General features: G+C 34.5%; 1 pseudogene; it reads right to left on the minus strand.

Annotated features, from left to right (window-relative positions):
- Window positions 1–6977: 6977 nt before the first annotated feature.
- Window positions 6978–11107, minus strand: LOC148199590 (receptor-like protein EIX2; annotated as a pseudogene).
- Window positions 11108–25861: the final 14754 nt, after the last annotated feature.

Below are 25861 nucleotides of genomic sequence, written 5' to 3' on the forward strand. Positions count from 1 at the left end.
AAATGAATCACATGCATTCAAAAGGAATTTGATTTGGTGCTCAATTGTTTCAAAGAAGTTGACATTAAAGGAAAATGACAACAAATAGAAGTTACTTGAAATTGTTTGCCCTGCTGTGAATCAATGGTACTTTCAATGCATAAATTTAAATTGAAGGTTGAACAAAAGAAAAAGTTCATCGATCTCAAAGGTTTAGAAATTGTAAACTCTTATATTTTGAGCATGTAGACGCCTTGCACTCATGAGAGTTCTTCACCAAAAAAAGAAATGTAATCTAAGGCTAAATCATTTATAACAAAGGAGAATACCCATGTTAGATCAGTTCTATCCGATTTGTCACTCGTAGATTGTCGATGTTGTTGATGTCGTTGTTGATGGTCATTGTGGGTATATATGCATCTTTCCTTTGTTAGGGATAAGTGAGAAGTCATGGTCCCTTATACAACATGATTTGTTTAAAAACTTAGTTAGTGACACGATGAATACACAAGATTAGTTGGAAGTCTTTTCTAGTTGAATCATAATCAGGGGTATGTGTTGCCTACTTTACACTTTACTTACTATGTCTTACCTTTTTCTTTCATAATAACTTTTTTCATTAATTACAAGTTAATATGGACAAGTGAATGACTGTAGTAGACATTGGCTATGTGATTACTAATCGATATAATCGTCAAAATATTATCATCTTCCTATTATGTACTACACCACCTTCTAATGTAAGACAACATCGACTAATATGTATAGGACATAAGTTCATGAATCCCATTTTGAGTAGATAAAGTGATTATTATTTTCTACCATTATAAATAAGTTAAATCTACTAGTTTTATCTTTATAGGTTCACCTACAATGCTTGATCATCTTTTTGTCAGTAGGATGCAAATATTTATAGAGTTGATGAACGTTAATAGTAGTTATGTAGACTTGCATCAGGACTGATATTTGTGTCATGTAAATAAATTATACAAATGAAAATACAAAGTTCCTTAATTATATAAAAATGAAGTTGTTTAATTACAAATATCACTTCCTCTGACAAACAGTATTCTGCAAGAGCTTCTGTTCAACTTCTACTTTTGATCTTCACACAAACCCAATATATAGCCAGCTGTTTTGAATATCTAAGGTTAAGTCTCAACTGCCACGAATAATCGATTATTGTAAGTGATAATCGATTATTCAAGTCCGTTACAGGTTTTTCAAAAATGTGATAATTGATTATATGAGGTGATAATCGATTATTCTTGGATGACTTTGTGATAATCGATTATTGCCATTCCATAATCGATTATGGCAGTTAAAAATGCAAGTTTTACAAAGTTTACAAGACTTTCCTATTATATTTAATTTCTACAAATTGCTTTTAAATAATTCTAATATCTTCTTCAACTAAAACTTCTTGCAGCATCATCAAAACAATTTTCTTCCAGATTTACCAAAACTCCTTATTGGTAACACCAATCTATAGTGCCTTTATTGATATTGCGACAATCAATCATCGTTTATAACATTCTTTTATAGAGCCTTGCAATGACGGTAAGAACAAATTAATTAAAATTCTTTGATAGCATAAAGACATAACATTGTATGGCTACATACCAAAAACCAGATTATGACTTCAATCTCTTATGAACTAGAATGTCATTTTGGAGATGTCAAGAAATTCGAGGTATGAGGCTCGACCGATCATCCTCGACAACATGAAAACATAGGGATGTGATATCCTTCTTAACCACTTGAGCTATCCCTCAATGCATGAAGATAGAGAGGACACCACTGTGACATTCATCAACACGTGCTTGAGAAAGTGCAACCAACGATTATAAGAGTTCCTATGTCAGCCTCTAGAACAATGTTTAGTAACCACGAGTTCAATTGCTCATATCCAAATTGCCTTAATATGTGTTCAGGCAAATGTTAGTGTACAATCAGATCAACTCTGATCCAACTAGAGAACATGCTGATTGACAGATGTAAATGATTAATTTGATGTGCTTCATATGAGGCCTAGATCATCCCATCATATATCAAGGCATCCGATTGTGCCATGGCGTCATGTAGACTGAAAATATTCCTCCTCATCACCTAACGTGCGACTTAAGGTGTATCTTCACCATAACTAGGCAACATATGCTTCTTCCCATGGTAGGAAAGTGCTCATATATCTAACTCTAAAAAAAAGTAAAAATGTTTTTCAATAATGAAACAATAAAGGAATCAAAGATTAATATATATATATATATATATATATATATATATATATATACACACACACACACACACACACACAACACACACACACCTCTAAAATGCTTTGTCTCTACAAAGTTGGCACCAAACTGCTTGTATAGTACAAATGAGCCAATTTAGCAACTCCCTAGACATATCTACCACATGTTAGTAGGTCTTTGAAGAACATCAAGTATGATATACGGATGAAAGTGGAGTTCTTATCTATAAAAATAGTGCATCCACAAGATGAAACAAGTAGGTCAGTGCATCACATTGTCATTCCTAGTTGTCATAATAGTCCTTATATAGGTCTCTCAATCAACCCAGTCTTACTTGGGGACCATGATATTACCTCAGCTCATATGTATCCCTTGTGTAGTCCATGCCCAATAGGTCCATGAGAGTTTCCAAAGCCACTTCAAAGTCTAAGACTTCATTCAGACAAAATGGTCTTACTATAGACAAATGTAGCAATGTGGACATGTCATCTAATGTGACAGTCATCTCACTAACAAGGACATGAAAAGTGTTTGTCTCTCTATTCCATCTCTCAATGAACTCCAATCTCAACAACCTCTTATTGGTGTAATCATAATAAATATTGCATAGAGGCATCAAACTAAAAATCATGACAAAAATTTGAACAGCCAAACTTTTTTTTCCGTGGAAGACCAACTTTTATCTCTCCTCGGTCATAGATAAAACAATTGCATATAAAATTGAAACAACTAAGCAATCATCAAAAAGAAAAAAATTCAACTACTTTATTAACTTGACCCTACCACAAACCGAAAATGCAACATGATCAACATAACTTGTCAACAATGATGTATCATGTGGACCTCCAAGAAATCTACCTACTTCATGTTCTTCTTAAACAATATCTATGTGTTATTCAACAACATTATATTGATCTTCATTAACATCCTCTTACTGTTTATCAAGATAAGAATGAGAAATGGCGTCACTTCTCCAAGACTACCCCTTCGACGAGCAAATGATGTAGATCTTCTTTTGTTTTCACCTTGTATAGAACTCTCACCAGAGTATGTAGAGACACCTCGAGTTATTGCCATTTTGATAACAAACAATTAAGAAAAAAATTAAAACCAATACACCTAACAAATAACTAAATTTAAAGAGAATAAATAAAAAAACAACAACCATATAAATCCTAAAACCATAACAAATAAACAAACCCTAAAGTATAAACTCTAACGAAAAACAAACAAAATCCATAAAATTAAAATAAATTAATAAAACCATAAGCCATTAAAAATAAATTAAAACAAAATTTAAAAAAAAATATTAAAATAAAAATTTTATATATATATATATATATATATATATATATATATATATATATATATATATTTAAATACTTAACCCATCCCAAACTCTAAACAACAACCTATAAAATAAATAAAATTAAAAATTTAACAAAACCATAAGCAATTAAAAATAAATAAAAAAATTAAAGAAAAATTAAAATAATGATTATATATATATATATATACATATATATATATATATATATATATATATATATCGGACTTTGAAATTTAGTCTAATTATTATCGAATTTAAAGATAATATCAGATTTTAAAACTTGGTTAAGGAGTTGATTGGTTCTCAATGAAACATTTACAAATTTAGATAATAGTTTAGGAAACGAAGGTACCTTATATAGTTTGGTGACACGAAATGTTTGAAGGTTGATTGTGGGAGTGTATGAAGATGTGTTATGCAGTGATGTAAGTGAAAGAAGTGATGAAGAGGAAGAGGACGTAGGTGATGCGACACTAGAATTTAGGAGAAAAGATGAGTAAATAAAAGTGAATGGGTGAAGGTAAATATACAAGAGAAAAATAAATTGCCTCTGTAAAAAGGAAGTTTCAATATTTAAAAAGTTTGAAAGTATATGAAAAAAAACTTCCAAGTACACGAAGAAAGTCCCAGAAAATAAATGTGTAGAAACCTTTCTATCTTCAAATCCAACTGCCTTTTCATCTCACAATACCTCTTTCCTCTGTTTTTTTTTCACGTCCTTTGAGCATGGTACCCACACAATCCTTCTAATTTTCAACAACAATTCCATTTTTGCACGTACAACAATTCCATTTTTGCACGTTTGCACGTACACTACTTCAGATAACGTATAATTAATTTGGCCAAAAATAAAAACCATAAAAAGATAACGTAAAAAAACAAAATTCAAAGAAAACTCATGTTAAAAGGTAAAGAATAGAAAACTCCAATAATTTAAGTGACTACTAATTAAATTCTTTTAGTTTTTTTATACTTTACAACAACAAAATTTTTTCATAAGAATTATCTTATATCATTAAAAAAGAAAATAAAAAAAGTATTTTTACAAGCAAAATTATGACTAGAAATCATCAAATTCATATCGGAGATCTTTATTTGAATTACAACTTACCATTTACTATAAAAATGTATTTATAGAAAAAAACAAACATATAGGATTTATCACACATCACATTTTATACAATAATTAAACAAATATCTTAAACATACCATGAACCTAAACCCAACCATCCGGATATATGTATTGATGTTAAGCTATGATAAGTTTTTGCACTTGTAGTAGTGGAACAACTGCCCCCCTCCCCCAAGCTACCACGCAAGGCTAATGTGTTTACCACCTATGGACAAAGAATACTAGACCATAAACTAGGATCTTCTGCTACTCCTCATCACATAATCTCCTTCTCTATTGAGATGGAGCATTAATATTAGAGTGTTAGGATAAGTTCCAAAACTGAGTCCCTACATCAATACATCACTTTACTTGAAACCACCACCAATCATTTCACCCTACAATTCTTGTCCAATCACTCCTCAATTGCATACTCAACATCAAGTATAAAACATCCTACAATTCCATAATTACTTTTAAACAAACTTAAGTCCATACTATAGTTCATAATTACAAGAAATTAAAAGAAATAAAACTTCCAATCCACTTCTAAACAAGTTGTTCATTGTATGCATCACCCATTAAGACCAATTCCCCCTTGCTCAACGAGCCATCACTCGCTCTACGAATAGCAAAAAGGGTTCTCGTTGCTCAATGAGAACTCTCACTCAACCACTGCTATACTCATATTTTTCACCCAAACCAACTCGCCCAATCATATGGCTCGCTCTATGAATGCAGAAATAGAGAGAGTTGCTCGCTCAGCGAGCCTAGACTCGCTTAGCGAGTTTGTAGAATTATGCAGAACCTGCACTCCCTAAACCTCACATATCCTAACTTATACACTTCTACAAACATCTACAACTTCCATATGATATTTTAAACCTCAATTGACCTATCCAAATGTGCATTATCCAACTTAAACCGTATTAAACTCATTTTACCATGAATTTCCAAACTCACTCCAACTAAAACACCACTCTATAGTCCATAAATCAATCCCACTCATCTATCATCATAATTTGTTAGTTCAGACTCTAGAAAATCACAATTGACCCAAAACCAGATCCTAAACCCTCACTTTCATCACAACCCTGTACTTTAAAATCTCACTAGTCAAAACCCCTAAAATGAGCCAAAAACCATACAAAATCACACCCTATTAACCACCAACCAATTCGACGCCAGATTTCTACTAATTTAAAGCTAGAACAAGCTTTAAATGACCCTAGAACAAACCCAAAAACTCAATTCTTCCCATTCGTCCCTTACTTCAAAATCTCACCTATCAAAACCTCCTCTTAAGGTTCAAAATCAACCTACAATTCAGCCTACTCTTTACTTCTCAATACAACATCAAATTTTTAACATTGCTCTTCAAAACCGATAGACGCAAAAGATTAATCAAGTACAAATCAACATCATCCATGGCATCATACATCAAATAACCAAGTACTATCATTAAAGAACCAATGACACTAAAACAATCATTGTAATTAAAACCAAATTAACATAACATCGTATCAACCACCACTCATACCTGTAAATTAAATTTATAAAAATCACTAGCTTCCCTCACCTGATTGGGAAAACTGTCACAGCTCTATACAACGTACTACCCCTACCTTAGCTCAAGAAACTCTAAAAACACCTACAAACCATATAATCATGATTAGAGCAAGTCCTTAGGACGTTTGATCGATAAGAGCTAGAAATAGAGATAAGATGACACATGCATTCAAACTATTTGATGTGCGTTAAACATAAAAATTAAAAGAAAAAGGAGTGGAAACTAACTTACTCAATAGGAAAAACTGATTAGTTTATAAAATAGTATTTAAATTAGTTAATATAATGACTAATTATTATTCATTTCTTAAATTAATTATTATTTATAAAATAGTATTTAAATTTTTTTCTTTACGCTCCTAAAATTTTGTTTTCTATGTCATATATTTTCTATTAAATGGTGATACGCTGAATTAGAAAAATCACTAAGCCATCACGAAATACAGAATAATAAGAAAAATAAAGGATAAGGAAAAAGAATATGGATGAATACACCGGAGAGAAAAAACATATTTTAATCTAAAATCTTTAGTTACTTTTTTTTTTGAGATTCCATTTACAAGAATTATTTCTATATTGAAAAAAGTATACGAATATTGAAATTTACCGTCAATATTGATCTTAATATCACAGGAAAGTAATTCCTATTATAAGGAATATGAAATTATTTATTTAAAATAATAATAATAATCATAATATATAAGAAAAAAAAAATCAAAATTTAAACACAAGTTTAAAATAATGTTACCTGCTTTAGTTTGTACCAGATCTTGAAAACTTTCACTATTGTCATGNCACAATATGAAGAGTGTCTGATAACTTACTTAAGAACTTAAAATATGCATGACGCCAAGAACGTATTACTGAAATTGAACCAAATACTCCCCAAAAGCTTATAATAAATCCAATTGCCATACTTATATAATATTCACGATTGAAAATCAAATTGTCATTCTCTTGTAATTTAACAATTGGCTCTTTTCTTGGCACTCCATCAATGCACAATTTCTTTAATGGTGGTCCACAAAGATCAACATTATCTTCATATTTCGATGCATCAAAACTCTGTAATTGTGTGCCAATTGGAATTTTTCCAGATAAATAATTGTGTGACAAATCTAATGTAGTGAGTCGATCAATTTGAGCAAGACTTGAAGGAATTGAACCAACAAGTTGGTTTCTTGACAAATCAAGAAATTCAAGTGATGTTAACTTTCCAATATTTGATGGAATTTTCCCCGTCAAATTGTTTCTTGATAAATTCAGTGAAATCAAACCAAATAAGTCCTCCACTTCTTTTGGAATTTCTCCTGAAAATAGATTGTTTGAGAGATCAATGCTTTTCAAAAGTGATAATCCATTATTTGTGAACATTTGATCTGACCCTTTCCACATCAAAACTGCATTCAAATTGTATGAAATAATTTCGACGTAGGTGGTGTTGGCCAAATACCAATGATCTTCATAATCTCTCAAAGAAGTCACTTGAGTCATTGAGGAGAAGTTTTTTATACATTTAGGAATTTGACCAGATAGGTTGTTTAACGAGAGATCCAAGAGTTGAATGCTTTTTAGATAACAAATTTCCAATGGTAAGCTTCCATAGAAGTAATTGCTTCTTAAACTCAAAAATTGCAACTCTAGGAATTTCCCTCCAATCCATTTTGGGATAGATCCTGATAATCTATTTTCTGCCATATCTACCATTACTAGCTTTGTGCAATTCTTTAAGGAGGAAGGGATTTCACCTATTAAGTTATTGCTTCTCAATAACAAAACTTGAAGTTCAAGGAGTGATCCCATTGAAAAAGGAATATTTCTTGAAAATTTATTTTGACTCATGTTTAAATAAGCCAATGACTTGAAATGAGTCCAACAATTTGGAATTTGTCCTGAAAAGTTATTATTTGAAAGATCTAATTGGTATAAAGTTCCAGCTACACCGCCAGAACATAAAAACCAAAGAGAATCTGTAAAGTTATTATTGGATAGATCAAGATAAATCGAGTCTCGTAAAAATAGTGGAACAGATCCTTCAAATTGATTTGATGCAAGACTAAGAGAATCAAAACGATTCTCTAGTGACAAATTTGGAATCACACCCTGTATATTGTTACATGAAATATTGATATTTATCCTCTCTTGCAATGCAAATTTAGCCCAAAACCATTTTGGAAGAGTGTCTGATATTCCATTATTTGAAATGTCAAGGCTTCTAAGTTCATTTTGTTTCTCTAGCCATTTGGGAAATAATGGACCTAGTTTGCAAGATCTTAATGCAATATTAGTCAATTGAAAAGATGGATCCAAATTTTGACTAAATTTTACCGTCAACAAGTTATCTGATAACACCAGTGTCCTTAACTTTGAAATATTAGAAAAATGAGAGTCAGTAATCACACCTTTCAAAGAGTTTGACATCACATGGAGAACTTCAAGTTCTGTTGGAAATCGGAGATCTTCAGAAATTGTCCCATTCAGCTTGTTATTATCAAGGTACAACCTTTTTAATGATGAGAACATGGAGAGGGTGTTGGGCAAAGTTCCGCTAATTTGATTCATGCTCAGATCTAAACGTTGCAATGAGTATCTAGCATATTGGCACAGGTGATGTATCATTGCTGGAAGATTTTCACTCAAACTATTATTGGATAGGTCCAATATACGCAAAACACTAGCATTGTAAATCAATTTTGGAACTCCATCCTTTAATTGATTTCCTGATAGATCCAACATTTCCAGCTTCAAAAATATTGAGAAATCAGGTACTGGGCCATTGAATTTATTTTCATTGAGATATAGTTCGCGCAATGAGTATCTAGAATAGTCAGACAAATGATTAAATATGATTGTCAGATCTTCACTCAACTTATTGTCAGACAAATCCAACGACTGCAAACTACATGTGCTCCCAAACGATTTTGGAACACCACCTTCTAATAAGTTAGACCCAATTGACAACTGCTCCATTTGAGATGGCAATCTGATGCCTTCAGGTATCTTCCCACTCAATTTATTGTTAGAAAGATCCAATGTTTTTAAAGATGAGAATCCTGAAAGGTCAGTTATGGAGCCTGTGATTTCATTATATGTCAAACTCAACTCTTGTAGTGAATATCTAACACAACCACTGGATAAATTATGAAGAATTGACGAAAGGTCTTCGGTCATATTGTTTCTAGACATGTATAAAGAACGAAGGGTGCATGTATTCATGAATGATTTCATATCCTCGCCCTTGAACATATTATGGGAGACGTCAAGGTGCTCAAGCCAATTCATGGTCAAGCCAAAAGGATTTGAGGTAGAACCCTTCAAGAGGTTACCTCGAAGCTCAAGCTCAACAAGGTTGGAAGTGGTGTTTGACAGCCACTGGAATATCGTTGATTGCGTGAAGGAGTTGTGAGAAAGATCAAGAATAGAAAGGGAAGTAGAAAAATTGAAGTTGGAAGGGTTGAATGAAAGGAGAAAATGATCGGAAAGACCACAATTAATTAAACTCAGTTCTCTTATTTTTGGTAGCTTGGAAATCATTCGAAGAGGACCAGGAGAACTGTTAAGGTTAAATATAAAATCCAAGGAAAGATGGGTTAAAGAAATAAGATTAGATAGCCACTGATCACCACTGAGAACAGTGAGACCTCCAAGATAAAGCTCATGCAGATTTGAAAGGTTTCCAAATTGGGATGGTATGTATCCTTCAAAAGAGTTGAGACTGAGATCAAGATACTGTAACTGGAAGAGATTTCCAAGCTGAGATGGCACACTTCCTTCAAAAAAATTGTCTTCAAGATCAAGATACCGCAACTGGGAGAGATTTCCAAGCCGAGATGGTAAACTTCCTTCTAAAAGATTGCCTCTGAGATCAAGATACTGCAATCGAGGAAGATTTCCAAGTTGCGGAGGGATTGAACCCTTCAAATAATAATTGAAAGCAAGATTCAAGTATTTCAAACGAGAAAGAGAACCTAACTGGCTTGGAATTTTTCCACCAAAAAGAGATGAAGACAGATCAAGGTATCTCAAGTTTCTTAGAGAACCAAGAAAGTCTGGAATTTGAGTACCTCGAAAAGCATTGGAACTGAGGTTCAAATACTTCAATTGTGACAACTTCATCAAGGACTTGTGAATTTTTCCGCTGATATAACGTTGAGAGACTTCATAATTTCCACCAGAAAAATATTCATAATGAACTTCTCCATGAAGGTCGAGGCTTACAATATGGGCGGTGAGGTTGTTGCAGCGAATCCCCTCCCATTGGCAGCAGTGGGGAGTGGTCCAAGAGGAGAGAATGCCGCTGTGATCGACAATGGCAGCCTTGAATTGAAGGAGTGCTTCCCTCTCCTTTGTAATGCATTGTCCATGAGCAACCTGTAACACCACACTCACCACAAACATAAACATCATCACTTTGAGAATATTCATGGTCATGAAATAGAAAGTGAAGAGTATAGAATTAGATTAATATGTGTTGTGAATTTAGCACTCCTAATACCCACATTTATACTCACACCAACTCCTTCATTACCTATTCTTCTCACTCTTCTGCACTGCTTTCCCATCCTTCATTCTGAGTCGTTGGTCGAGGCATTTTTTAATCACTATAACTTAACTTATCTGATGCATAGAATACACTGTAAATTACGTAGCATCTACTACGAAATTGCTACCAAATGAAATGCTGTTGCTTTTGTAGTATGAGACAAATTTGGTAGTTGTGGAATAAATCAATCATCCGACCATTTTTTAGGACAATAATTTCATTTTAATGTCAATTGACTTCGATGACTTGTGAATTTCATTTTAAATTTTCACAATGTTATATGAAGAAATAAACTATCAAATTCATCCTTATGAAAGAGTTCGATGTTGTAAGGCAAAAGTCAATAGCTTTTTTCTTCTTTCTCGCGTCCTCCTTTTTCACCGAGAACTTTTCATAACTTTCCCGTCTAATGAATCATTGATTTTGGAGTCTTTTGCCTAGAGCAGGTCTTCTACCTATGGACCTTCTGTATAGGAAAAAATGAAGAGGTGTCATCAAGAAGATTGAAGATTTTTAGGTTTGTAAAAAATGAAGAAATGGTGCTTGAAAATTTTGAGGATTTCTTACATTGGGAAAATAAGAGGAAGTACAGGAAATTAAATTATTTTTAAGTTACCGACAGTTTTATTACAAATTGCCAAAATAATTGAAAACAAATAAATGTACTTAATACTAACAGAGGTTTTCAATAAAATCACTGAAAAATATTTGGGATTATTAAAACCGTAGGTAAAATACTGTCAATAAAATTTATTATTTTTGTAGTCTTATTTACAACAGAGTTGAATGCTCACCTAAGTGTATTTGAGACATCCTTTACTCCTATTCAACGCTAAAACAAGGTATAATAGAAAACATAAGCCTATGTAATTTTTCAAACAATATCTTTTCAAATGGAAGACATTCTACTATATTTTAAAGATTTTTATATAGTTCAACTTGTGATAAAAAAAAAATCTTCTTATAGAATTTATTTTCATACATTATAAGAAAAGAAAACAGATTTATCAATGTGTAAAATTCGTCAGTAATCACCAATATTTATCGGTACATAAAAATTACCGGCTTATCGACTTTCAAAATTTAGTCAACAAAAATGCTTGTTAGTAAAATTTAAGGACAAATAAGAAAATTCATTAATAACTATCACTTTCAAAGTCCATAAAACACTACAAAAATAATATATTTTAAGAGGGGTTATTTTCCGGCTTTCTAAGAACCCCGAAGAGTTTCGGCGGTTATGCCCAAAAACGCAGTTAGATTTTTTTTATTATCACTTATTACCTCCAAATTAGTTTCCTCTCCTGTCTGCACCTTCATTTCCTATCCTTCTCCAAAACCCTAGCTCATCTCTCTCTCTCGCCTTCATCTTCCGTTCTTCAAACAAGGCATCACACCCCATTCTTCAAACAAGGCCTCTTCCATTTGTATTGGTCTTGGTCTTCCGTTGCATTTGTGGGCTGAGCGAGGCTCCAATCGTTCGTCATATCTTATGATATTGTGACACAGTTGTGATTGTAAGACATTCCATTTTCATGGTATTTTGTTGTAGTGGTAATATGTGTATATACATAATATTAAAAATTTGCAATTCTAGAACTATGGTGAGAAATGCATGTAGCAGAGGTGTGATCCTAAGATGATCAGTTGGCTAATATGAACACCCACGATGTCGTCAAATTTTCACGTCTTCTCGACAACGAGATTCACATTCTCAAGGTACAACTTCTCTTTTCTATTTCTATAACCCTAAACCTATTGATTAAGCTATTAGTTTGATGTGTTCGTTTTCGTCTTCTTAGCATTAGGGTTTCTGACTTTAATTGAAATTTTTGCTTTGGTTGAAGGAAGAGTTGAAGAGGACCGATCTGAAATTGGAATCTTATAGATCAAGGATAATTCAAAATTTTCATTGTGTTGGAGTCTGTTGGCATTCTTTTGAAGTCTGTTAACCTTGATCTGAGTAAATACGCAGCTGAAATTCTTTCAGTAGTATTAGCACAAGTTCGACATGCTGATGAAGGGAGGAGGGATAGGGCACTATCTATAGTCAGGAGTCTGAGCCATAGCTTCTTGGGCAGTTAGATCCACAGACGCCATTCAAGAGAGTTTGGTTTCCTTTTTTGTTTTTGGCCTCAAAGAGAAGGAAACGTTAAGAAAGTGTTTTCTTCGCAGTCTACATGAAGAAATGAAGATGCTATCTTAAAGGTGACATGTTCCTTTGGTTTGTTATAATTGCTTCTCAATTTATCTTGTGCATGAACTTGACTCACTCATTTTTCAATTAAGTATATTTCAGATGTTACCGTTGTTTAGTGCTCTTGTCCAACTTGTTAAAATTGGCTATACTGCAAAATTATGACATTTACGCCAAGTCAGTCCTAAAATAAATTTGCAGGGGAATAGACCTCGGTTCTGAGGGGAACCGCGACCTATTGTGCTTGCAAAATTCTGACATTCCCACCAAGTCAGTCCTAAAATATACTTGGAGTCAGACCGTCAGGGAATAGGCCTCGGTTCTGGGGGAACCGCGACGTATGGTCGCTGCAAAATTCTGACATTCCAGCCAAATCAGTCATGAAATAAATTTAGAGTCAGACTGTCAGGGAATAGGCCTCGGTTTTTGGGGGAACCGCGACCTATTGTCCCTGCAAAATTCTGATATTCCCCTCAAGGCAGTCCTGAAATAAATATGGAGTCAGACCGTCAAGGAATAGGCCTCGGTTCTTAGGGGAACTGCAGCCTATTCCTTGATCTGAACAAATTTTAAATATTTAAGTGAATAGGCCTCAGTTCGGCGGGGAACCGCGACATAAAGGTTGAAGAAATTTTCAAAATTGCCATTTCAGATCAATTTTAATTTTTTTTAGGAGAATAGGCCTCGGTTATGTTGGGAATCGAGGTCGTATCCCCTCTATTACCGCGGTTTTATGATGAATTGCGATAGTAACATTTGATTAGGTTAAAAAAATATTACAGAGAGTGAACAGTTTTGTCTTCCTCGAACGCCAACAGTTTTCTCCAGCGATTTTCTCTACAACTTCTTCTTGCTGTCGTGATCTTTCTCCCTTCTTCCTTACGCCACCGTTGCGCCGCCGCCGTCACTGTAGGAGGATTTCCTTCCTCATTTTTCATCACTTACATTGTATCCGATCAAATTTGGCTTTCGTCGCCAGAGTTTTTTCATTTTTTTTTGAGTTTTTGGGTTGGTTTGATACATTTTTTTATTGATTCGGATTATGAAACTTATGTTTTGTTGTATTTTTTTGTAGGTATTGCGTTTTTTCTTTTAAATTTGTTTTGTTTTAGACCGCGGGTTGTTCCATCTTCTCCATTATTGTGTGGTTTTTCACGCTCCCAGGTTCGTATTATTCTGTTTATTAATTTTCATTTTGTTAATTTTTAAATTTTTGTAGATTGAATATGAATAATTATGTATGAATGAATGTTTGAATTGATAATTTGAATGCTTATTAATTGTTTGATTGTATGATTGTATTATTTTGTTTATTAAGTTTTATTTTGTTAATTTTAATTATTTGTGTGTTGAATATGAATAATTATGTAAGATTGAATATTTGAATTGATAATTTGAATGTTTATTAATTGTTTGATTGTATGTTGAATATATTGTATAATTGTATGATTGTAATTTTGTAGAATATTTACGTATGGATCGAAATTGGATTAATTTACCACGCATTAGTGCTGACTACGAGAGAGGGGTAGAGAAATTTATACAATTTGCGCAACTTAATGAGGGTAGAAGTGATGATGAAGTGAAGTTTAGATGTCCTTGTGTGAACTATTTGAATGCGAGAAAGTTGAACGCAACCCAAATTAGAGAACATGTTATCTGTGATGGTTTCCTAAGATGCTATACAACATGGATATGGCATGACAAAGAAATGTAATTTCCGACTGACTCTCAAACTGAAAATGTTATTGATTCCACCATGGAAGAAGATCGACCAGATGAAGACAAATTAGAGGACATGATCAGCGATGTTGGCGCAGAAAATTTTGCCAAAGCTCATGTGTATGAGACGATCTCGACTGATGCAGAAACACCTTTGTATGTCGGTTCAACTAAGTTCACACGTTTGTCAACAGTGTTAAGTCTCATGAATTTGAAGGCGACTAATGGATTGACTGATAAGAGTTTCACAAAATTGTTGACGTTGTTGAATGAAATGTTGCCAAATGGAAATACACTACCCACTCGTAATTATGATGCGAAGAAAATTCTTTGTCCGCTGGGTATGGAGTATAAAAGGATACATGCTTGTCCCAATGACTGCATTTTATATAGGAAAGAGTTTGAATTTTTGACAAAGTGTCCAAAATGTGGGTTATCACGATACAAGTCAAAAAACAATAGTGAAGATAATGGTCAGATAGAAAAAATGGATCTGCTTTGAAAGTTGTTTGGTACCTTCCAATTGTGCCCAGACTTAAGCGTTTGTTTGTGAATCCAAAAGATGCTAAAAACCTTAGATGTCATGCAAATGAGAGAAAAATTGACTGGCTGCTTCGTCATCCAGCTGATTCAAAGCAATGGAAAAATATTGATCAACAATTCCCCCAATTTGGTAAAGAGTGTAGAAATCTTAGACTTGGTTTAGCCACTGATGGAATGAACCCATTTGGTAATCTAAGTACAAATCACAGTTGTTGGCTAGTTATATTGATAATTTACAACTTATCTCCTGCATTGTGCATGAAGAGGAAGTACATGATGTTGTCTATGATGAGATTTGGTCCAAAGCAGCCTGGAAATGACCTAGATGTTTATTTAAGCCCACTAGTTGAAGACTTGAAGTTGTTGTGGGTGGATGGGGTTGAAATATTTAATGCATTCGCTTCTTAAACTATGCGTGCAATGTTATTTTGCACCATTAATGACTTTCCAGCTTATGGTAATTTGTCAGGATACAGTGTCAAGGGTAATAAAGCATGTCCTATATGTGAAGAAAACACTGCAGCTCATCAATTGAAACACGGAAGAAAGACGGTGTATCTACGTCATCGGAGATTTCTAAAATGTAACCATCCATATCGAAGGTTAAAAAAAGCATTCAATGGATATCAAGAGAGGGACGAAGCACTAAATCCACTTACTGGCCTTCAAATTCTTGAAAAAGTTAATAAAATACATCATGTATTTGGGAAAACATCTAAGAAGTCATCTGTAACGACCCCTTGGAAGAAGAAATCAATATTCTTTGATCTTCCATACTGGTCAAAGTTAGATGTTAGACATTGCATAGATGTGATGCATGTAGAGAAGAATGTGTGTGATAGCTTGATTGGTACACTACTCAACATTCAGGGAAAGACAAAAGATGGAGTGAATGCTCGGTTGGATTTGGTTGACATGAATATCCGAGAAGAGTTGGCACCCAGAGAGATTGGTAAACGTACTTATTTGCCCTCTGCATGTTACACAATGTCTAGACAAGAGAAGATACATTTTTGCCTTTGTTTAAAGAGTATCAAAGTACCACAAGGATACTCTTCAAATAGGAAGAGTTTAGTGTCGACGCAGGACTTAAAGCTTGTTGGCATGAAGTCTCACGATTGCCACGTCTTAATGCAACAATTGTTACTGGTAGCTATTCGTGGAATTTTGCCCAAAAATTTTAGGCAGACCATAAACAGGTTGTGTTCATTTTTCTCATCAATTTGTAGTAAAGCCATTGATCCTACAAAGTTAGATGAACTTCAAGGCAAGTTTGTTATCATCTTGTGTCAACTAGAGATGTTTTTCCCTCCATCTGTTTTTGACATCATGGTACATTTACTTGTTCATTTGGTTAGAGAAATCAAGTTGTGCGGACCGATATACTTAAGATGGATGCATCCTATTAAGCGTTATATGAAGATTTTGAAAGGATACATTAAAAATCCATATCGTCCCGAAGGTTTTCAATGATTGAAAGGTATATTGCTGAAGAAAGTATCGGGTTTTGTTCAGATTACATGACATCAACAAATTCAATAGGAGTTCCTCGCACATCATCGTTGAATAAAGGTTCTACAAGTAAAAGCATCCTAGGTGTGAATGTGGTGACAAAAGATCACGAAGAATTGTTGCAAGCACATCTTTATATATTGAACAACACAGATGAGGTGATCCCTTTTTTGCAAACACACAAAGCCATTGTGAAGAATAAAAATCCAAGACAATCAGAGAAATAACAGTTGATGGAGCATAACAAAACATTTATGTCTTGGTTCAAATCTCAAATTGACAAAGAGCCACATTCTTCTCAGACTTTGTTGTGGCTTGCAAATGGTTTAAAGTTTGATGTCATATGTTGTACAGGTTATGAAGTCAATAATTGCACATTCTATACGAAGACTTTGGATGATAAAACACAGTACAAAATAGTGGAGTCAATTTAGAAGCTGAGTCGCTTCAATTTTCCACATCAAAAGATCAATCTCCTGTACTTGGATCGATGACATATTATGGTATAATAAAAGAGATATGTGAGGTTGATTACACCAAGTTTTTTGTTCCATTGTTCAAATGTCAGTGGTTTGACAATAAGAGTGGTGTGAAAATAGATGAATCAGGTATTACACTAGTTAATTTTCGAAAGGTGGGTTATCGAGACGAACCGTTTATCATGGTACATCAAGCATCTCAGGTTTTTTATGTCAAAGATCCTGCCTCTGACCATTGGTATGTCGCTCTTCAAGGAAAAAAACAAATTGAAGTTAACAAAGACAATCTGATTAATATTCATATTGTTTACAAACATTCATTTCAAACTACGACAAATTTGGATGACCAACCTCTAGTTGACGATGTACATGGAATTCGGTCAGATCATAATGAGGGAATATACATATGATGAATTCATACCTTCTTTATGTATGAATTTCAAATTTGTGTATAAGTTTTTTATTAATATTACATAAGTTTTTTATTAATATTTCCTACGACTACTATTACATGTTTTGTTAAATTATATGATATTACATAAGTGTTTTATTAATATTACATGTTATTTATTTTGACACATATATGGCTGACCATCCACATTCATTAGGGGATGAGGCTCCCCCATCCAGACCTACTAGAGGACCCACTAGAATGAAATAACTTTTGGTCAGAAAAAATAGTGGTAAAAGAACACCCGTGAATGTTAATGTGATCACGGGTGTGGCATCTGGCCCAAATGCAGATGACTTCCGATCATAGCTTAGAGTAGTGACACGTGATAGGATTAATATTCTTATTCCATCTTTTGACCATGTGTCTGAGGTTGATCGGAACATTATATGGAACAATATATTGGTAAGTTATTAATTAATATAATTTGAGTTACAGTTTGTTTATATTGATAATTTTGTACTGATACAACTTCATTATGTTTATTTAAGATGACATTTGACATTCCAAATGTCACAACACTTAAAAATAAGTGTTTATCAACTGTTGCTGAAAACTTCCAGGGTTTTAAGAGTAGGTTGACCTCGAGATATATATTTGGAAGCAAAAAAAATAAGTCTCCATGTCAAACATATAAGGCCATTGATGAGGAGACTTGGCGCCTCTTTGTACAGAGTCGGACATTAGAGGAATGGAAGGTTAGTATAGTTGATATTATTCAATTCCTCATTAACAAATATATATCATATGAATTTTAAGTTATCATTGTTCCTAAAATAATAATAATTTCATTATACATACTACCTTGAACTTTTCTAAGAATAATGGTGTTTTTTTATGTTCCAGAGGGTCGCCAGGATATTCTTACCATTGCAACTGGACGTATCCGTGCTGCTAGAACTTGAGTAGGCATTTGAGACTATTTTGGGAGTTCTTCTCGTCAGACTTCATATGCATACAACGAAGCACAAGAACAAAGACTGACACAAGAGATCACAAAAAAAGCTTCGAGCGGACCTTAGGGAGGAGCTTAGGATGGAGCTTAGGACAGAGCTTAGGGAGGAATTGTATAATGAGGTCACTACAGAAGTGACTGACAGAGTTATGCGCCAGTTCCAGCAGTAGTTTGGGAGTTATGGCATGCGCCCAATGCCATCTCCTGTACAGGAACAAGAACATGTTGTGCCTCCCACAGGTAAAATTAATAAACATTTATGTTTAATAATTTCTATGTTTAGTATAATCTAACATTTACTCTAACAGGGAGAAGCGGGAAAGGAAGTTGTTCATCACCAGCCATCCCAAGGGATGACATGGACGATGCTAGTCCATGTCTGCTATACATTTTAGATGGTACCTGATAGCACTCTAGATTTACATATTTTTCTTTGTTAAAAATCATTTCTTAGATTTCTTTAGTTTTTAATTTCTTAGAATTAGGCTAGTTTTATGTTTTTTCTCTTAATTCTTTAGTTTTATAAAATTCTAGTTAAAAATAGGTTTTTAAAGGTATTTTTTAGTTTTTGTTAATAATTAGAAAATTAATGTTTTAGAAAATCTTTTGACAAAATTTCTTTTCTTTATTTTTGCTTAATTAGATTTTTAGTTTTGGTGATTGCTTAAATACACTATTTTTGTTGCTTAGCCTTTTAGTTGTAATTGATTTTTTTAACTGCAGACTGGGCTTGATTATATTTGGTCAAGGCTAGAAGATTGGAAGGGTTGAATCTATTGAAACAATGGGTTGATAGGAAGCTGCTGCACACTGTTGGGCCCTACTACAGATTGAAGAATTGGGCCACTATTGCTGGATTGGTAAGGAAAGTGCAGGACATTGCTGCTGGAATGCACTGATACACTGCGCTAGAATTGGGCTTGCAGATTTAGTGCAACGACGCCGTTTTGGAGGCTGGCAGCTGTAGTTCCCTTGGGGGTTTTCGCATGCGTGATTCATTTGGAGAGAAGAAACACTTAAGCTAGGGCAGAAGAAGAAGCTTGCGACTCTGACCGGACCTGACCGAAGAAGGTGATCGGAGGGCTGTGGAGCGAAATGAAGGCTAGCCGTCTGATCAGAGAGCTCGAAGCGTCACAGCAAGGTTCCCCTCTCCTATTTTCTTTTTCCCCTTTCTCTTTTCGTTTTCCAACCCTATATAAAGGGGGGTTTAGCTGCATTTAAATGGATATATAGAAAACTTCTTCACACACTTTTTACCCTTTCAGTTTACAGTTCTCCGTTCTAGAGTTTAGGGTTTTATTCGTTTTTCTTAGAGTAGGATACTGTTCTTGATTCAGGATTTCGCTGATGAGATTCATGGAACCGTGACAATCCGTGAGTTCCTCATTCGGTGATTTATGGTAAAGTGTTTGTAATTTTCTGTTTTCATATTAATAAAGTTCAAATTCGTATTCTCGTTTGTGTTGATTTTGTTCTGTGATTTTGATTTCTACCATTGTTATGTTCTGGGAAAATGAATTGGATTCTATATCTCTGCATTCTATAATTCCTTTTGGAATTAAATTACTCTGTATTGAGCAAGTTTTACTGAGAAGTCTTCTCGAGTTAGAGTTGAATCCAATGCATAAAGATTCATTCGGTTTTGTGTTTCTATTATGTTTCTTTCTATTTTCCAGTATGTCTGATTTCAATTTCAGTGTTGTATTCACGTTCTTGTGAAAGTGTGCATTGATTGAATAATTGAGTGAGAATTTCCATTTTAAGTTCTGAAATATGAACTCAAAAGACCCCAAGGAGGGCTTACATTTCTCGGAATGTCTTTCTGAAGAGGAATTGAGACTCTTTCATTCAATTTAATGTCCACTCTTTCGGTTTTGATACATGTATATACCACTTCTTTTATGCATCTTTAGTTTTATTATTCAGTTTTACTTTTAGTTTCTTGCTTCATTAAATCATAGCATGTATAGATTAGTTTTAGTTACTGTATGCTTAGTTAGATTTTATCTTTTCCATACCTTAGGTTCTATTTTTTTTATTTCTTCCTTGCATTTTATTTTTTCTTTTATACAGATTTGATTGCTTTATTCTTTTCTTTTTAAATTTCATTGTTTCAATTTAATTTCTTTCCCCACCTTGCATTAGTAGTTAATAATTAGGTAGTAAATATACAAGACTAAACTCTACATTCTGAAGCTTAATCATAGTTGAGTCCTTGGATTGATCCTTGGTTATCCCTTTACTACATTAGTGGGGAAACTGAGTTTGTTGGCTTTGATGCGACTAAAAGCGAGTTTAACAGTACCGGGACGATGTTGGTAGCTCGTGGAACAGTGTTTCAGGCAGCGACTGTTTGTTCATGGTATGGAGCTATTAGAGGATCAGGTGAAGGTCTCAGTAGACGACATTATCATACCAAATGTCTCAGTTCCTCTGCCCACAAATGAGATTTTCACTGTGGCACAGGCATTCCAGTCTTTTATCGCTTGGCCTAAAAACTTGGTTGGTTCGGTTTCTGACCCCCCGGTATGGAATTCTACTTTACACTTTTCAATTTTAAAGTTTAAATGTTATTGATGTCAAAACTTATCTTATTTTTTCATGTAACAACAGATGTATGCACAGGAGAAGATTCGTTTATCTGAGGACGATCCTCTTGGTGCATTGCAGCAACTTGCTGACATCATTGGAAATAAGCCTTTGGAGGTTGAATATGATGCTAATGTATTTGGGAGAGGCTCTGAGGTCCTAATATACCTACATAGCCAAGATGTCAGAGAGCTTACTTTGGGAACATAAGAGTTGAATATTACATTAGTTCAGCTATGGATGATGTAAGTCTATGAGCAATTATTTATATAAAATTGATTTATATATCAAGGATACTTATATCAAAGGTAATTTTTGATTTCAGGTATATGTTTGGTGTCAGTAACAACTTGGGGTACAATGATGTCTATGGGTTCATTGATTCCTAAGTCATTCACGAAACAAATGATTTTGATGAGATCACAACATATCTCACAAGCAGATTTGCAAGCAGGAAGAAGATACTTTTTATTCCTTATATATCTGGGTAAGTGAACTTTGTTAACATAATAAAGTTCCATATGTGATTTTAATATATAATAATTAAGTTATTATGAATTTCAGGCGCCATTGGTAGCTACTTGTTATTTTTGTACAGGAGAGCTATGCTTTGTGGTTATGCTCATTGCACAAGTCTCCTCCCAAACATCTCAGACAAGCAGTTGATTGGTAAGAACCTCAATGTTTGGACTTTCATTGTTATATAAATGAATGCTAAAACCTTTCATTTATATATAGTTCTATTTCAGCAAGTATGATGTTGGTTGGGAGATCAATTGCTAATAGTAGAAAGCTTGCATGGATTGCTCTCAAGGTTTGACATATGCTAAAGCCATACTTTCTTATAGTTGTTTTGTTTTAATGATTTTCACTAACTATTTACAACTGTGATGATATATTGTAGTGTAACAAACATAATGAGTTATATGAGTGTGGATACTATGTAATGTATTGGATGACCCACATTATTCGTGCCCATATCACAAGAGACTAGGAAACGATAATATTTAAATTTATTGAATTTTGATTTTCTCCAACATTTGGAATTCATATACACTAATTAATTACAATCGTCTTGTGCAGAGATTGAAGAGTCCTACTCCAATTCCTGAGAAGCCACTTACATTCTTGAGGAAAGCAATTGTAAAACCTTTAGTTAGATTATATAATAGTTCATAGTTATTAGATTTAAAATGATGGTATCGAAGGGGGTATTTTTCGAAGAGTATAGCGCAGCGGAATTAACACTCAGAGAGTGGAAAGCGTATTCGATCACAATTAAACTTAATTTGGTCCTTTTAGTAAAAATAATTTTCTTTCAGAAAATTAATCAAACAGTTGATATACGTAAAATAAAATGAGTGTAGGGAATAAGAAGATCAACACAGAATTTTTATCCTGGTTCGAATCAAAAGATTCTACGTCCAGTCGTTAACCACTATAAATAGTGATTAACCTTTTTCACTAAAAAATTGTTTAACAGATTACAAGATAATAAACAAGAATAAAATGAATAGAACCACTCTACCAACTTGAAGAGAACCGCTTCAGCAATCGACCAACGATTCACAAGCTTCTCCTTTCACAAGACCAGGCAGAGCACCTTGCTAACTTGAAGAGAGTCTGCTCCGACTATCAACACACGATACGCGAGCCTCTCTTTTCACAAGACCAAGCAAGGGAACAATGAACAAAAAGCTTTCTGAGAACGTTCCTCTGACACACAGTGTTCTAAGCTTTCTCAGTTCAAAAAACGTTGCTTTCTAATTTCTCCAAAACAAAATATATATAGCCAAGTACACTGAGTGCCAAAGGTCAGCTCCCAACTGCCATGAATAATCGATTATTGTAAGTGATAATTGATTATTCAAGTCCGTTATAGTTTTTCAAAAATGTGATAATCGATTATATGAAGTGATAATCGATTATTCAAGTATGATTTGTGATAATCGATTATTGCTTAATCATAATCGATTATTGTAGTTAAAAATGCAAGTTTACAAGGTTTACAAGAATTTCCTACTACATTTAATTTCTACAAATTGCTTTTAACTAATTCTAATATCTTCTGCAACTAAAACTTCTTGTAGCATCATCAAAACAAATTTCTTCAAGATTTACCAATACTCCTTATTGGTAACAATCTCCCCCTTTTTGATGATGATCAAAAATTCAATTTTAAAAGCAAGTTTGGCTTACCTGCAAAACATACAAGCTAACAAACAACAACAAGGTTAGCAATACCTGTAATAATTTATACTTCTCCCCTTGTATTATTCTTCTCCCCTTTTTGATCAGAAGCAAAAAGATCGGATGTTAAAGGCTCCCCCTAAATATGATCTCCCCCTCAATTAATCAAAGGATGCATATAATCAAGAGATCATTTTATTTATGAAAATAAAGATTACATTATAAGAAGACACATAACAGACAGAATTATAACATAGATGAAATGGCAAGTAAACAACAAAACAGTCTAACATAGAACCTATATCTAAAACTCAGGACTAGGAGATCTCTCGGGAGGTTGAATGTTGAGATGATTCTCGATGTTAGATAGACGAACATCAAGATCAAGAAATTGATCAACCATGTACTCATCAACAGATCGTTGCCGCTCATAAATCTCCTCAAAGTGAGTCTTTTGTGCAAGACTCATATCCTCCAATTGTTTAGATAACCTTGCAAAATGTTCTTCCATAGAAGTTGAGGAAGAGGAGGGTATGTTGGATGGTCCAGCATCAGACGGAGCAGCAGCACTTACTGGGTCAGCCATATGAGTGTCCATGTCATCATCGTCATCTACATCAGGATGATCATCATCTTTGTGAATAAGGACTCTTCCTCTAGTAATGAATCCCATTTGACGAAAGGTTGTATCTCCAATTTCTGATCCCACAGCTTCAATATTTTGAACTAGTTCTCCTTCAACAGGTACACCTTTGAATTCTAAAATCCTAGAGATAAGAAGAGCATAGGGAAGTTGATATGAATGGGATTTCTTGGCTTTTACCATTGTGTCAGCAATGAGAGCAGGCCAGTTGATGAATCAATATTTTATTGATTTCACTTAGTTTATTGTACCGGATTTAATCAAGGAATTGTGCTTGAATGTACAATATTATCCTATTTTTCCTAATTGTGCTAAATTTGATCAGAAATTCTTATTTTAACTAATTTGAATTATTTGAGCAAATTATTTGCATTATTAATTGCAGGGAAAATGTTGGAAATACAATTTGGAACATTTGAAGGTGAAAAGAAAATGCTACATCAATTATAATTTAAGTTAAAATGATTAAGGAGGTGTGAATTTCAATTAAGGGGGTGCAAACGGTGGTGCTTGGGAGAGACCGTGAGGTGCATCCAGCAGCGGGCTTGGATTGATTCACGTTTAGCATGGAGTGTGGTGTCATGAAGAAAGATTAGGAGGTGCAGCCTTCATTTCGGTGAGCACACAGAGCATCCATATTGAAGAAGGGGATGCGCTGTCCAGCACGGCCCACACTTGGAAGCAGCACATCAATGGACTCACGATCTTCGTCCAGCAGCACACGGCCTGCACCATTCAAGTAATCACACGCAGAAACACTTGGATCCATGGTCCAGCAAGCACACAGACAGCAGATCCAGTAACAACACGCTTCCAGCAGTGTGCGTTTGAAGACAACAGGCTTCACGGGAATGAGGAGAGGAAGCAATGGGCTGGATTCACTTGAAGAGGTGCCCTTGTGCACGTGAGGTCCAGCTGGCTGAAGGCAAGGGGTGACATGGAGAAAGAGAGAGAGCATCCCTGGTCCAGCATCCAACAACAGCAACACATGGTCCAGCAGTAAGGGTGTATCCAGCAAGAAGTGAAGCTACGTCCAGCAAGCCTTCACGGTCCAGCACACTCCACGCCCACGCGTCTAGCAGCTGGTCCAGTAGAGAATAAAGGAAGCAGCTCATCCATTCTTCGTCCAGCTGCTTAAGGAGCTCACGGACAGCAGCTTCAGCACGCCCATCACGGCCCACACTTGGATTCACGGCCCAGCACAGCAGCAATCCAGCAATTGGAAGCACACGGGCCAGCAACCTTAGAGAGCATCACGCGTGGAGGGCTTAAGGGGGTCTTTTGGATTTAAGCTCCAGCCGCCACAGTAGAAAGGGGGAGAACCACCGAGAGAATGGAGGGTTACGGTTGAGCTGGAAGAGTTGAGCTGACACATGGAGAAAGGGACGTGAAAGAAGGGAAGTTCACTCATTTTGTTCTATTCCATGAACGTGTTTTCACTTCTTATAGTAGCTTGAATGTTGTTCTATTTCTCTTCTTGAGCTGCTGGAATGTACTGTTATTTTATTAGCACATCACTGAAATTTTACTAGCATTGGATTATCTTTGCAATTCAAGTTCTTTACTCAACTCAATGAGAATCTTATTGTCATGAGCTTGGTTTTTCTTTGAGCAACTTAATTAAATGAGAAGAGAATTTGGTTTTGGCTTCTCTTCTTTACGTGAAGGATAAGAGTTGGTAGAATACTTTAGCACTTGATTTTAAATTGTAGTTTAATCATAGGAGAAGTAAGTATGTTTACGTGTGGAGAGGATGAGAGGCCACGATGTTTTTTGTTTGCCTATTTCCTTTT

This window comes from Vigna umbellata, chromosome 4, assembly GCF_029865625.1.
Source record: "Vigna umbellata cultivar VRB3 chromosome 4, Vumbellata_1.0, whole genome shotgun sequence".
Classification (NCBI taxonomy): domain Eukaryota; kingdom Viridiplantae; phylum Streptophyta; class Magnoliopsida; order Fabales; family Fabaceae; genus Vigna; species Vigna umbellata.